Raw genomic sequence first — 9,957 nt, forward strand, 5'->3', positions numbered from 1 at the left:
TTTTGATGAATTTGTGGGGGAGAAAGTGTTCTCCCCGTCCTACTCCTCCGCCATCTTGGCTCCTCTGAGAAGATATATTTTAAAATAAAGGCTTTACAAGAGGCAAAAAGGGCATTCATTACATAGTGATCAAGGGATCAGTCCAAGAAGTTACAACAATTAGAATATACATGCATCCAACATAAGAGCACCTCAATATAGAATGCACATATTAACAGACATAAAAGGAGAAATCAATAGTAACTCAATAATAGTAGAGTATTTTAACACCCCCCTTTCACCAGAGAGAAAATCAGTAAGGGAACACAGACCTTACATAGCACACTAGACTAAATGAACTTGCTTGATATATAGAGCATTCTATCCAAAAACAGAACACACATTCTTTTCAAGTGCACATGGAACATTCTCCAGGATATATCACACAATGGGCCACAAAACAAGCCTCAGTAACTGTAAGAAAATTGAAATTACATCAAACGTCTTTTCCAACCACAACACTCTAAGACTAGAAATCGACTACAAAAAAAGAAAAAAGAAAAAGCAGCAAAACCCCACCTCACACGGAGGCTAAAAAACATGCTTCTAAACAACCAATGGATCACTTAAGAAATTAAAGAAGAAAGAAAAAAGACCCAGACAGAAATGAAAACAAAAACATGGTGATGCAAAACCTATGGGATGTAGCAAAAGCATTTCTAGGAGGGAAGTTTATAGCAATAAAAGCTTATCTCAGGAAACAAGGAAAATCTCAAATAAATAACCTGACCTTTATACCTAAGGGAACTAGAGAAATAAGAAAAAACAAAACCCAAAGTTAATAGAAGAAAGGAAATCATAAAGATCAGAGCAGAAATAAATGAAATATAAACTAAAAAAATTAGAAACATTCAATGAAACTAAAGGCTGATTCTTTGACAAGATAACCAAAGTTGATAAACCTATAGCTAGACTCATTGAGATAAAAAGGGAGAGGGCCCAAATCAATAAATCAGAAATAAAAAAGGAAAAGTTACACAGACACCACAGAAATACAAAACCTCATAAAAGTGCGACAAGCAACTACACATCAATAAAATGGACTACCTAGAAGAAATGGACAAATTCTTGGAAAGGAACAATCTCCCAAAACTGAACCAGGAAGAAATAGAAAATATGAACAGATAAATTACCAGTAATAAAATTAAATCAGTAATTTAAAAACTTCCAACAAGCAAAAGTCCAGGACCAGATGACTTCACAGGTGAATTCTACCAAACATTTAGAGAAGAGTCAATGCCCTGATGGCTCAGCAGGTAAAGAATCCACCTGCAATGTGGGAGATGCAGGAGATGTGGGTTCAATTCCTAGGTTGGGATGATCCTCTGAAGAGGAAATGGCAACCCACTCCAATATACTTACATGGAAAATCCCATGGACAAAGGAGCCTGGCAGGCTACAGTCCAAAATGTCACAGAGAGTTGGATACAACTCTTTGTGAGCCACTGAGCATGCACAATGCTTATCTTTCTGAAACTGATTCTATGAGGCCAGGATTACCCTGATACCAAAACCAGGCAAAGATATCACACAAAAAAGAAAATTATAGGTCAATATCACTGAGGACAGTAGATGCCAAAACCCACAACAAAATACTAGCAAACTGAATTCAACAATATATTAAAAGGATCATACACCACAATCAAGTGAAATTTTTGCAGAGATGTGAGGAATTTTCAATATCCTTAAATCAGTCAATGTGATAAACTACATCAACGAATTGAAAAATAAAAACCATGTGATCATTTCAACAGATGCAGAAAAAACTTTGATAGACTTTAACATCCGTTCATGAAAAAAAAAAACACAACTTTCCCTAAAGTAGGCATAAAGTGAACACATGTCAACATAATACAGGCCATTTATGACAAACCCGCAGCTAACATCATACTCAATGGCCAAAAGTTGAAAGCATTTCCTCTGAGATGACAAGCAAGAAAATGATGCACACTCTCAGCACTTGTATTCAACATAGTTTTTTGGAAGTCATAGCTATAGCAATCAGAGAAGAAAAAGAATTAAAGGAAATACAGATTGGAAAGGAGGAAGTTAAACTGTCACTGTTTGGAGTTGACGTGATATTATGAATAGAAGATCCTAAAGATGCTACCAGAAAACTAAGAGAATTCATCAATGAATTCAATAAAGTTGCAAAATACAAAATTAATATACAGAAATCTGCTGCATTTCTATGCACTAAAAATAAAATATTAGAAAGAGAAATTAAGGAAGCAATCCCATTTATCGTCATATCAAAAAGAAAAAAAATACCTAGGAATAAAGCTACCTAAAGGAGATCAGTCCTGGGTGTTCTTTGGAAGGACTAATACTGAAGCTGAAACTCCAGTACTTTGTCCACCTCATGTGAAGATTTGACTCATTGGAGAAGACTCTGATGCTGGGAGGGATTGGGGGCAGGAGGAGAAGGGGACGACAGAGGATGAGATGGTGGATGGCATCACCGACTCAATGGACATGAGTTTGAGTGAACTCCGGGAGTTGGTGATGGACAGGGAGGCTTGGCATGCTGCAATTCATGGGGTCGCAAAGAGTCAGACACGACTGAGTGACTGAACTGAACTTAAGAGGCACAAGAACTGTACTCTGAAAACTGTTTAAGATGTTGATGAAAGAAATTGAAGACAATATAAACAGAAGGATATATTGTTTCCTTAGATTTGAAGAATCAATATTGTTAAAATGACCATACTATCCAATGCAATCTATAGATTCAATGCAACCCCTGCAAAACTTTTCACAGAGCCAGAACAATTTTAAAATTTGTATGGAAACACAAAGGACCCTGAATAGCCAAAACAATCTTGAGAAAGAAATGCTGAGGGAATTACACCCTCCTTGACTTCAGAGAGTATACCACAAACAGTATGGTATAGCACAAAAACAGACACATAGGTCAATTAAATAGAATGCAGTATTAAAAAGCGAGGAGTGCAGAGTAACTCCAATGTTTGACTGGAGTAACCAGAGGACTCGAATGGTCATTGCCTGTAATGGAGAAGATGGGGTGGGTGGGTCAGGTTTGTGCAGGAAGACTGGAAATGGACAGTGACATCAAAATACATAGATGGTAATAGAGGCAAGATGTGAAGTAGAATCATGAAGACTGTGAATAAAGGCAGAGAAAAAGCATATTTAAAGACAGGGCCCAATTTGGGGAATTTAGTGATATAAAAAGAACAAACTAAAGAGACAATGCTATAGGTGCTATGGATTGAATTGTGTCCTCCCAAAATTTATATACTGAAACTATAACTCCCAATATGGCTGTGTTTGGAGATACAACTTTTAGGAGGAAATCAAGGTTAAATGAGGACGGAAGTGTGATGGCCTAATGTGATAGGGTTAGTGGTATTATAAATGAAGAAAGTCTTTCCCTCTTTCCTTTTCTTCCTTTCTCTCCTGCTCCCCCCACTTCATCCCACCATGCACACACATGGAGTAAAGTCCATGTAAAGAGGACACAGCAAGAAGGTGCTTTCTGCAAGCATTTTGATCTTGGATGTCCAGTCTCCAGAACTGTGAGAAGATAAATTTTTGTGGTTTAAGCCCACCCAGACTATTTGTGGTAGGGCTGTGCCAGAGCTGCCTAGACAGGAGGACACCAAAAAAGTGTAGTGTCTTGGGAGCAATGGATCATAGCTTTTCAAAAAGGCAGGGGTAATCACCAAATTCAAGAGAGTGGTTCTTTGCAGTTCAGAGAAAGTCTTGGGGTTGAACAGATGGCAAGGGGGGTTAATTTTTATTTTTTCTTTAGTGTTTTTTATTTCTCAGTTTAGGTGGTGTGTGTAGTTCTACATCATAATATTTTAAAAATATTTTTGTGTGTATGAAATATTCTATAAAATTTGAAAAACTCACAATGAGAAGAGCATAAAAGAGGACTTTTTTTTGAAAGGACACTCGGTTGAAATAGACCATAAACAAATATAACATGCAAATGAATTAAGTTTCCTAGAGGAAAACAATAGAAAGGGAAATACTAGAGATGTCTTCAAGAAAATTAGAGATACCAAGGGAACATTTCATGCAAAGATGGTCTCAATAAAGTACAGAAAATGTAGGGACCTAACAGAAGTAGAAGATATTAAGAAGAGGTGGCAAGAATACACAGAAGAACCGTACAAAAAAGATCTTCATGACCCACATAATCACAATGGTGTGATCACTCACCTGGAGCCAGAGATCCTGGAATGTGAAGTCAAGTAGGCCTTAGGAAGAATTACTAGGAACAAAGCTAGTGGAAGTGATGGAATTTCAGTTGAGCTATTTCACATTCTAAAATATAATGTTGCTAAAGTGCTGCTCTCAATATGCCAGCAAATTTGGAAAACTCAGCAATGGCCATAGGACTGGAAAAGGTCAGATTTCATTCCAATCCCGAAGAAAGGCAATGCAAAAGAATGTTCAAACTACTACACAATTGCACTCATCTCACACACTAGTAAAGTAATGCTAAAAATTCTCCAAGTAAGGCTTCAACAGTACATGAACCAAGAACTTCCAGATGTTCAAGCTGGATTTAGAAAAGGAAGAACAGAGATCAAATTGCCAACATCCACTGGATCGTCGAAAAAGCAAGAGAGTTCCAGAAAAAACATTTATTTCTTCTTTACTGACTATGTCAAAGCCTCTGACTTTGTGGATCACAACAAACTGTGGGAAATTCTTAAAGATATGGGAATATCATACCATCTTACCTACTTCCTGGGACATCTGTATGCAAGTCAAGAAGCAACAGTTAGAACCGGACATGGAACCATGGACTGGTTTCAAATCGGGAAAGGAGTACATCAAGTCTGCATATTGTCACTCTGCTTATTTATCTTTTATGCAGAGTACATCATGCAAAATGGTGGGCTGGATGAAACACAAACTGGACTCTGGATTGCCAGGAGAAATACCAATAACCTCAGATATGAAGATGACGCCACCCTTATGGCAGAAAGCGAAGAGGAACTGAAGAACCTCTTGATGAAAGTGAAAGAGGAGAGTGAAACAGCTGACTTAAAACTCAACATTCAAAAAACTAAGTTCATGGCATCTGGTCCCATCACTTCAAGGCAAACAGATGAGGAGACAATGGAAACAGTAAAAGACTATTTTCTTGGGCTCCAAAATCACTGCAGATGGTGACTGCAGCCATGAAATTAAAAGACACTCGTTGCTTGGAAGAAAATGTATGACGAAACTAGACAGCATATTAAAAAGCATCGACGTTACTTTGCCAGCAAAGGTCCGTCTAGTCAAAGATTTGGTTTTTCCAATAGTTATGTGTGGATGTGAGAGTTGGACCATAAAGAAAGCTGTTCAGTTCAGTTCAGTTCAGTCACTCAGTCGTGTCTGACTCTTTGTGACCCCATGAACTTCAGCATGCCAGGCCTCCCTGTCCATCACCAACTCCCGGAGTCCACCCAAACTCATATCCATTGAGTCGGTGATGCCATCCAACCATCTCATCCTCTGTCATTCCCTTCTTCTGCTTTCAGTATTTCCCAGTATCAGGATTTTTTCCAATGAGTCAGGTCTTCGCATCAGGCGGCCAAAGTATTGGAGTTTCAGCTTCAGCAGTATTGGAGTTTCAGCTTCAGCATGAGTCCTTCCAATGAACACCCAGGACTGATCTCCTTTAGGATGGACTGGTTGGATCTCCTTGTGGTACAAGGGACTCTCAAGAGTCTTCTCCAACACCACAGTTCAAAAGCGTCAATTATTTGAAGCTCAGCTTTCTTGATTATCCACTCTCACATCCATACATGACTACTGGAAAAACCATAGCCTTGACTAGAGGGATTTATGTTGACAAAGGAATGTCTCTGCTTTTTAATATGCTGTCTAGGTTGGTCATAACTTTCTTTCCAAGGAGTAAGTGTCTTTTAATTTCATAGCTGCAATCACCATCTACAGTGATTTTGGAACCCCAGAAAAATAAAGTTTGTCACAGTTTCCACTGTTTTCCCATCTATTTGCCATGAAGTGATGGGACCGGATGCCATGATCTCAGTTTTCTGAATGTTAAACTTTAAGCCAACTTTTTCACTCTCCTCTTTCACTTTCATCAAGAGGGTCTTTAGTTCTTCTTCACTTTCTGCCATAAGGGTGGTGTCATCTGCATATCTGAGGTTATTAATATTTCTCCCAGAAATCTTGATTCCAGTTTGTGCTTCCTCCAGCTCAGCATTTCTCATGATGTACCCTGCATATAAGTTATATAAGCAGGGTGACAATATACAGCCTTGATGTACTCCTTTTCCTATTTGGAACCAGTCTGTTGTTCCATGTCCAGTTCTAACTGTTGCTTCCTGACCTGCATACAGATTTCTCAAGAAGGAGGTCACATGGTCTGGTATTCCCATCGCTTTCAGAATTTTCCACAGTTTCTTGTGATCCACACAGTCAAAGGTTTTGGCATAGTCAATAAAGCAGAAAAAGATGTTTTTCTGGAACTCTCTTGCTTTTTTGATGATTCAGCGAATGTTGGCAATTTGATCTCTGGTTCCTCTACCTTTTCTAAAACCAGCTTGAATATCGGGAATGCTGAAGAATTGCTGCTTTTAAATTGTTGTGTTGGAGAAGTCTCTTGAGAGTCCCTTGGACTGCAAGGAGATCAAACCAGTCAATCCTAAAGGAAATCAGTCCTGAATATTCATTGGAAGGACTGATGCTGAAGCTGAAGCTCCAATACTTCGGCCACCTGATGCAAAGAACTGACTCATTTGAAAAGACCCTGATGCTGGGAAAGATTGAATGCAGGAGGAGAAGGGGATGACAGAGGATGTGATGGTTGGATGGCATCACTGACTCAATGACCATGAATTTGAACAAGCTCCAGGAGCTGGTGATGGGCAGAGAAGCCTGGTACGCTGCAGTCCATGGGGTCACAAAGAGTTGAACATGACTGAGTGACTGAACTGAACCTAAAATACAGGCTCTAAGAATGAGTTGAAAAAAATTAAGGAAGCTAAAGACAGAAACACAAACTTTTTATAGGGAGTGCATATTTAAAAAACAAAAAGACCTATCTAGAAATGATGAATGATATACAAAGTAAAGTGTAACAGAAATGAAGTGAAGGTCAAATTTAACAAGATGAATGGAACCAAGACTAAAATCATAAAATGTGAAGAAATGGAATGTTGTTTATAAATAAAAATCAATTCATAGAGATGATAGTAATCAATCTTTGTGCCCTCAGTGTAAGATTAATATTGTCAAAGATTATATTATAGTATTATATTATGATGATATTATAAATAAATACTATTAATAACACAAGGAATTATTAATAAATCCACAGTCAGAAAAATTCAGAAACAGACTATTCAGAAAAACAAATTCTAAAAAATATTTAAGCAACATCACTAACAAGCTCAAGTTTTATAGACTTACAACAAATTGAAAGTAAAAGTGAAGTTGCTCAGTCGTGTCCGACTCTTTGCGACCCCATGGACAGTAGCCTACCAGGCTCCTCCCTCCATGGGATTCTCCAGGCAAGAGTACTGGAGTGGGCTGCCATTTCCTTCTCCAGGGCATCTTCCCGACCCAGGGATACAATCCCGGTCTCCTGCATTCCAGGCAGACGCTTTAACCTCTGAGCCACCAGGGAAGCCTAGTTATAACAAATTAACTCTCTCTAAAAACATTATTTTTCTTTTTCAAACGCCAGTGGATCACTTAATATTGATCTGGTATTAGGCTACAAATAACATCCATATAGATAAAGATTTATAAACAATACAGACCATATTATCTAAACTGAACAGTGTATATATACTAAGAAGAGAATAGGAACAAAAATCTGTTTAACTGAAGATTAAAATATGATGCATTAAATAACTCAAGAGGAAATCTAACAGAAACTGAAAACTAAGAATAAACAAAGCTGGAACTTTATAACCAAAACTTGTAATACATGTTCTAAACTGTACTAAGAGGAAAATGTATAGCCATATATACAGTTTCTAGAAAACAATAGATTAGAAAATAAGTGGCTACAAAGTGAAAGTTGCTCAGTTGTGTCCGACTCTTTATGACCCCATGGACTATAGAGTCCCTGGAATTCTCCAGGCCAGAATACTGGAGTGGGTAGCCTTTCCCTTCTCCAGGGGATCTTCCCAAGCTACAAAGGGAATAGCAGAAATAACCATGAGGAAGTAAGATGACATAATCAAACTAAACAAAAGAGAAAATAAATAGCAAATAAACCAATCTCAAAAAGTTAGCCTGATAAATCAAATCAAAAGCAGTTTATTCATAAAGATCAAACATTAGAAAGGTTTGATCAGGAAAATTAGAGAAAAACATTACCAAAAGTATTAGGAATAAAAAATATATAAATATAATGGAGATTAAAAATTAAAGAATATTTAACACAGTAGATAAGAAAATCTAGGTGATTCTGTAGACAAATTTTTGTATTCATTTTTCTAGATAAATATTAATTTTCTAATATGACATTTGAGGACAATGAAAACCAAAGAAAACTAATAGCCAAAGGAAAAAAATCTACAGTGAGCGAGAGAGGGAGACAGAGATAGACAGAAATGTAACATGGCCTTTGTAGTTTTGGGAATGACTTTTTATCAAAACCAAAAAAAAAAACAAAAAACCCATACCATTGTTAAAGTTACCCATGTATTTAGGAAAAATAGAAAACTTTTAAATTTACTCTATAAGATTGTCATGAAAGTAATAATACCAAAAATTATAATTGATTTTAATAACAAGCAATATAAAAATCCCAAATATATTATTAAAAATTATCCTTGGGACTATCTGAAGACCAAGAAGTGTATCTGAAGACCAAGAAGTGTATCTGAAGACCAAGAAGTGTATCTCAAGGATGCAAGGATTGCTCAATACTAAGAAATATATTTGTGTAATTTATATTAATAAGAGGCTAAATAGTATGGTTAATTTGTGGGCCCTGGAACCAGACTGCCTCAGTTTGAATCGTAGGTCTGCCAGGTTTTACCCTTACGACCTTGGATAAGTTACTCAAACTCTCTGCTCTTTTGGGTCTTCGTTTGTAAAGCAGTTATTATAGTTGCAGCTACCTCATTAAGTTTTGTTTGGGTAAATGAGTAAATATATGTGGAAAATTTAGAACACTGCTTGGCAAATTAATAAATAGAGAAGAAATGTTTAATTTAAAGATATATATAATATTTTTATTAACATAAATAAATAATTAAGTTTAAAAGAAATGAAACAAAAATATAGAGTATTGCTTTGCATTAATAAGGTACCCTGAAAACTGAACTTTAAAATACTAGGCCAAGAGATGAATAAAAAATGTTCATATGTTGTCAGATGCCAATAGTACATAAAACTGCAAGACTCATTTCTAACAAAATTATAAATAACTTTTCTTTTTTTTTTTTTAATGAGAATAATTTCTAGTAACTGTCTCAGCTCCCATTATTATAAATTTTATACTTAACATGTTTTCAGTACTCCACATTAAGGTGGCTACCTACCAGATGAGGGTTACATGAGTAAGAACTATGGGGTGAATCACCCACAGTCAGGGACAGTAGAGGAGGTAAAGAAAGACCTCTTGAAGACCAACAGAAACATCCCCAGCATTTGGAGCTGGTATAACCAGCAAGTGTTATAGAAGCTACAGTAACAAAAGAGTGAAGGTTATCACCCTAAGAAGTGAAGTAAGAAGACAATCTGCCTTCCTTCTTCTTCTTTCTCCCTGGACTCACTTCAAAGGTCTGGGGAAGGAGGAGGGGAGAGTCCCATACCTATTGCAAACCCCACAATTTCAGCCTACACTAAATAGAATCAAATTACTCTATAACAGTAATAGAGTTAGATCAAGACGTATCAATAGGGGAAAAAAAACATGTACGCAGAAGGGAGACTTTTTTACAGCTACCTTTTAAAAATCTT

This window comes from Bison bison, unplaced genomic scaffold, assembly GCF_000754665.1.
Source record: "Bison bison bison isolate TAMUID 2011002044 unplaced genomic scaffold, Bison_UMD1.0 scf7180017864171, whole genome shotgun sequence".
NCBI lineage: Eukaryota > Metazoa > Chordata > Mammalia > Artiodactyla > Bovidae > Bison > Bison bison.